The following is a 6,755-nucleotide window of genomic DNA, read 5'->3' as shown; positions in this document are numbered from 1 at the left end:
ACTTTAATGAAAACTTGTGATATTTGAGTCTTCAGTGATATCCTTGGGGGAGGTATTATAGTAAATATATCAAGTGATCTAGAATACTACCTGAATAAACATCCTGCACAATGTTTACATATGATGTTAAATATCTTAGTCTCTGTACAAGTTTCACTTACAAATTTATGAACATTATTTAAACATTAAATAATGGAATAATTATTTGACTTGAATTTTACATTTCTTGGTCCTTTAGTACTGGATGTAAACTTGCCAGTGCCCCCCTCAGACAACATTTCCTATGGGTGCACCTTGTTTACCTTCAGTGAAGACACATTCTTCTTCCCAATGTGTCCTGATTTAATGTTTCTTTTCTTCCCAGGCAGAGAATAGGGAATAGTGTGGGAATTTTTACTATCATGTCACAGTGACAGGTGACATTTATTGAACATACCAAGTGGTCTAACAAGGGCAGATGGCTCCGCCGTCAATAAATAAACGCTCCATATCTGTACACATACATATGACACCAGATCACTAGATCACTGATAAGCCTTTGAGTTTATACTTGAACTTTCAATGTTATTTTGTATAGATCCTCAATGGAAAATCATTTATTTGCCTAAATTATACAAAAGACTGGACGTAAACTGCAAGAAACCTCTTAAAACGATGGCTTTCTTTTTACGTCGTAAGTTACCTGGCAACTAAACCCCAAGACAAAGGAATGTGAAGGAAGCAGAATTCCTGTGTGTCAATGGCAAACATAAGAAAGACAATAATATCTAGATAGCTATCTACCTAGAGTCCCGCACTGGGAATAACATCCTGGGAACAAGTTTTCAAATGTGGAAATCTTGGAGTTGTATGTTTATTTGTGTGACCTTGGTACTGCAGTGTAAAATATGATATCTCAGTGACGGGGATTACTCTAGCCTAAGAGTCAAACTATTTTTTTCCTGTCTCAAAGTCATTTCAAGTTCTAGGTAATGTTTTCATTTTGGTTGCAGTGAAGAAACTATAACAAGCAGGGCTCCATCTAGACCTCCATCTAGATCATCTGGATCAACTGTGGGTGAAGGATTGTGTATATGGGATTGTATTTTTTTTTTTTGAACTAGATGGACTTGTGTCTTTTTTCAACCTGACTTTGTAATTATATAATGAGGTTGATTTACTAAAAGCAAATAGGCTGTGCACTTAGCAAGGAAAGTTGCACGTTGCAAGGGAATTTGTCTCAGGACTTTGCAAAAATATCCAATCAGGTGCAATGAAAATAAAAAAAATAGAATTTTGGCTTGTACGTGGTTGGATTACGGAAGTCAGCAGAGCTTCAGCTCATTTCCTCATTTAGCTCTGGGGGAAATTCCCTTGCAAAATGCACCTTCACTTGCAAAGTGAACAGCCTATTTGCCTTTAGTAAATCAACACCATTGGTGTCCTAGGTGAATTTGAATGATGACGTCTTTTTGTACTGTCCCCTTCTAGCATAATAGCATTTAGTAAAACATAATGATAGAACGTTATGTTTGATGAAAAATGCTGTCACCTTTATATTCTATGCCGCTCGGTGATTATATTTTACATGCGCATGTTTTTTAATCCTATGTGAGTGTACAATGCCTTGAAAAAGTATTCATACCCCTTGGAATTTTCCACATTTTGTCATGTTACAACCAAAAACGTAAATGTATTTTATTGGGATTTTATGTGATAGACCAACACAAAGTGACACATAATTGTTGTGAAGTGGAAGGAAAATGATGATTGCAAATAAATATGTGAAATGTGTGGTGTGCATTTGTTTTCAGCCCCCCTGATTCAATACTTTGTAGAAACCCTTTTTGCTGCAAATACAGTTACAAGTCTTTTTGGGGATGTCTCTACCAGCTTCGCACATATAGAGAGTGACATTTTTGTCCATCCTTCTTTGCAAAATAGCTAAAGCTCTGTCAGATTGGATGGAGAGCATCTATGAACAGCAATTTTCAAGTCTTGCCACAGATTCTCAATTGGATTTAGGTCTGGACTTTGACTGGGCCATTCACATGAATATGCTTTGATCTAAACCAGTGGTCTCCAAACTGTGGCCCTGGGGATGCGGCCCTTTGCTTGCCTTTATCTGGCCCTTGGGGCACTATTCTTCCACTGATACAAGGCACTATTCTGCCAACTGACACCAACAATAGCGCTCCATTTCTCCTAATGATACCAATGATGGGGCACTGCTCCTCCCCCTAAAACCAAATGTGGGGATGTTTACTCCCACCGATGTCAGAAAAATGTCCATTCCCACAGGCCATAGTCCGCCCCCCCTAAAGTCTTAAGGACAATAAACTGGCCCTTGAATTAAAAAGTTTGGAGACCCCTGTTCTAAACCATTCCATTGTAGCTCTGGCTCTATGGTTAGGACCATTGTCCTTCTGGATGGTGAACCTCCGCCTCAGTCTTAAGTCTTTTTGCAGACACTAACAGGATTTCTTCTAAGATTGCCCTGTATTTGGTTCCATCCATCTTCCCATCAACTCTGACCAGTTTCCCTGTTCCTGCTGAAGAAAAGCTGCCACCACCATGTTTCATGGTGCGGATGGTGTGCTCAGGGTAATGTGCAGTGTTAGTTTTTCACCACACATAGCGTTTTGCTTTTAGGCCAAAAAGTTCAGTTTTGGTCCCATCTGACCAGAGCACCTTCTTCCACATGTTTTCTGTGTCCCCCACATGGCTTCTCACAAACTGCAAATGGGACTTCTTTTGTCTTTCTTTCAACAATGGCTTTCTTCTTGCCACTCCTCCATAAAGACCAGATTTGTGGAATGCACGACTAATAGTTGTCCTGTGGACAGATTCTCCCACCTGAGCTGTGAATCTCTGCAGCTCCTCCAGAGTTACCATGGGAGTTACTGTTGGCTGCTTCTCTGATGAATGCTCTCCTTGCCTGGCCTGCCAGTTTAGGTGGACGGCCATGTCTTGGTAGGTTTGCAGCTGTGCCATACTTTCCATTTTCGTGAGATGTTCAAAGCTTGGGATATTTTTTTATAACCTAACCCTGCTTTAAACATCCCTACAACTTCATCCCTGACCTGCCTGGTGTGTTCCTTGGCCTTCATGATGCTGTTTGTTCACTAAGGTTCTCTAAGGGTACTTTCACACTGGGGCGGCAGGTCCATTAGCGGTAAAGTGCTGCTAGTTTTAGCAGTGCTTTACCGTCATTTTAGTGGTGCTTTTCAGCCAATAGCGGGCCGTGTTTAACCCCTGCTAGCGGCCAAAGAAGGGGTTAACATCACCCCTTGTTGCGGCGCTCCTGAAACGCTGCCCATTCATTCCAATGGGCAGGGGCGGTGTAGGAGCGCTGCTTGCAGGACTTTTTTTCCCGTCCCGCAAGTGCACCCCCCCCAGTGTGAAAGCACTCGGCTTTCACACTGGGGAGGCAGGAAAGGCAGTTTTCAGTCACTTTACAGGCACTATGTTTATCGCTAAAACGCCGGAAAACTGCTTCAGTGTGAAAGTACCCTAACAAACTTCTGAGGACTTCACAGAACAGCTGTTTTTATACTGAGATTAAATTACACACAGGCGGACTATATTTACTAATAAGGTGACTTCTGAAGGCAACGGGTTCCATTAGATTTTAGTGAGGGGTATCAGAGTAAAGGGGGCTGAATACAAATGTACGCCACACTTTTCACATATTTATTTGTAAAAAATGTTGAAAAAAAATTATCATTTTCCCTCCACTTCACAATTATGTACCACTTTGTGTTGGTCTATCACATAAAATCTAAATAAAATACATTTACGTTTCTGGTTGTAACATGACAAAATGTGGAACATTTTAAGGGGTGTGAATATTTCTTCAAGGCACTGTATTTCTTTATATAATAAACTATTTTTTTAAAGGGTAAATTGTATTGAGTTTCAACACAGAAACAACAACATACAAATTAGATATAGCTTCATAACATTGTACATTAAAGGACAATAATCCATTACAGAACTGTTACAAGGTCTGATTACTCAGCAATCTATACAATGTGAGTATAACATTAATAAAAAGACATATATGATTGAAAAATGGTGTATTTGTCTTATTAGAATCCAAGAAAAACATACGAAATATAAAAGAAAAGAAAACAAAAAGGGGTAACCAGTGCCACGCTGATGGAATACGGGTGTAATCTGCACTGTACAGCTGTATGAGTATCTTAATACTCAACATCCATCTCTGGAGTACATTAGTAGCAGTCAGTAATTCAATATCAATATCACCAGAAACCAAAGTAAGCCATCCAGCCCAAATGTTTTCAAAATTTTGAGACAACCCGTAGAGAAATACGCCAGCTTATATAATGGTAATGCCTTATTCAACCCAGAATTGGAGAGTAGGAGGGGGGGGGGGTCCTTCCACTTAAGTGCCAAGGCTTTTTTAGCATAGAAAACCACCATCCATAGAAAAGTCTTCTTTGGTTTATTCAAGTTTTCCTTAGTAAAATCCCCCATAAGACATCTGGCTGGGGAGCAGATATTTGGAAAAGCTTATTTCTCTAGAAACCAAAAGGATAGCGGACCAAAAGTTCCTGACTATGAGATAATAAACTATTCAAAAAAGATTTTACACTATGGAGCAGCTCTTCTTCTTTTACCTTACATAAATTACTATGCCGTGAATCGGGTTATGTGCATCTAACTGACGGTGTCCCTGGTCAATATCGAGGCTGTTTGGAGTGTGACCTTGATGTCGGAGGAGATTGTATAAGCACTTGATGACTACTCTTTTAGGAGTGGTCATGGAAGTTGGTAAGCATGTATCCGGTTATCACTTTATGATATCAGGAGGAAACAATTCTTCGCTTGTAAGCACCTTTTGGATGGGATTCTTCATATGGACTTTTCTTATTCACTTATTATATGTTGTTTCACAATTTATGTACTATTGTGTGCTTATTCTTTATTTATGCACTGTGAATGTGTAATATTTGTATATCTTCTTGTGTTTGCTGCTTTAATTATAATTTTTGTTTTTGTGTTTTTACATATAGTTACCTTTTCATTCACATCCATGTTTTAAGCCCCAATCTCACACTTCCCTTCATTTACCAGCTCACCGAGTTCCTTGCATGTGTCTGCTAATTTTCTTAAATTCTTCATACTTTTTTTTTTAGAAGTCTTTAGGGTGGTGACATGCAGAATCCTTTTCTTCTTTACCACTTCTCTGGTGCTTGGTGGTTTCCAAGGATGCATCGAGAGAGTCGCTGATGTGATGACATCATTGCCGTTTATTGCGTTTTCATACTGTGAGTACAGAGCACTATGGTGATAAAGGTGCCCATGACACACTGCACTCACAGGAAATTGGATGAACTGTTGCTGCCACGCAGTGAAAACAAAAATGGTGATTGTCCATTTCATTGAAACATAATGGCAATTTTAAGAGCATTCTTACTTGAGCAGATGGGCTGAATAATATTATACATTCATACAGTAATAGCAAATACCACAGCACTTTACATAGTACAGTATTACCATTCCACATCCTACTACTGAGATTAGAATTTGAAGTAGATTTACTCAAGGCAAATAGGCTGTTAATTTTGCAGAGGAATTTTCAGTTTTCATTAGCTTTATGAATGAGGCGATACTCTATTGACTTCTATCATTCCATAGGAAAACAAAAAGACAGTTTTTTTTAATGTTGATGTAATTAAGTATTCTTGCTAAAGCAAAAACATTTAAATAAAAATAAGAAACGGCAACTGGAAGATTTTTTTTGCCTTAAAGAAGAAGTCCAGCCTGGGATCTTTAAGCTGGTCTTCTCCTAAGGGTCAAAGGAGTGCACTCAGTTTTGCACCCCTGTGACCCGTTTTCAGCAGAGAGCAGTCTGAAGTCTGTTCTCCGCTGACATCACCAGGATCAGCCGAGGCAGCGCGTCATCCCAACTTCCGAAGTCTGGATCCACCGGCTGCCTTGACAAATGGCAGTCTCAGTGAACCGCTGAGACAGCCGCTCCCCACTTCTCCACAGCTCAGTGCTCCAATGAGTGTGGAGGAGCAGAGCAGGAGAGATGCTGACTGACAGTCAACATCTCTCCTCTCGGGGAGGTGAAAGAACCGAGCCATCAGCGATGTTCGGTGGCTCAGTTCTTAGTGAAGAGGCAGCGGGGGACAGATGCAGTATCGGTCTGATGCTGCATCCACCTAGGTATATATGAATAGAAAAAAAACCCCAAAAACCCATACTTCTCTTTTAAAGCATAAAATTCATTAAGGTAAAAAAATCTTTTGAATTTAGAACCACTTCAAAGGTGCTTACCTAAAGCCAAATCAAACCAGATACAAAATACACCAAATAATGTAGTGATGTATTCATTTAGCAATTATTAGATGTATGTTTAAACGCAGCTTGTATAAGTACCCGAACTGAATTAGGTATAGTCCTTTTGCTATTGTCTGTATGGCAACACTCAACAACTGGGAGTAGGAGAGGCAATACTAGGAGCTATTCAGATGTGCTGCAGACATCACGGAACATGCTGACAGGAGTAGAAAGCAGAGAGGTGATGTCAAATGTCTGCTGTGACAGACCCAACCAGGACAGGGGCTTTTGGAGGGGACTGCAGGGTGGCCTCTTGCCTACTGATTATGGGCCCTGGCTTTTTAGGGAACACTACTCATTGTGAGGTGTTTGTCTGGGGGTCCATTGGATTGGTCTTGTTTCTGATTCAAGCGCCACACTGATTTCCAAAAGTAGTTCCTGTACTACTTTTGGCAACTTCGGGG

The sequence above is a fragment of the Aquarana catesbeiana genome, linkage group LG01 (genome assembly GCF_042186555.1).
Source record: "Aquarana catesbeiana isolate 2022-GZ linkage group LG01, ASM4218655v1, whole genome shotgun sequence".
NCBI classification, from domain to species: Eukaryota; Metazoa; Chordata; class Amphibia; order Anura; family Ranidae; genus Aquarana; species Aquarana catesbeiana.
Note: the sequence above shows the minus strand (reverse complement) of the source record.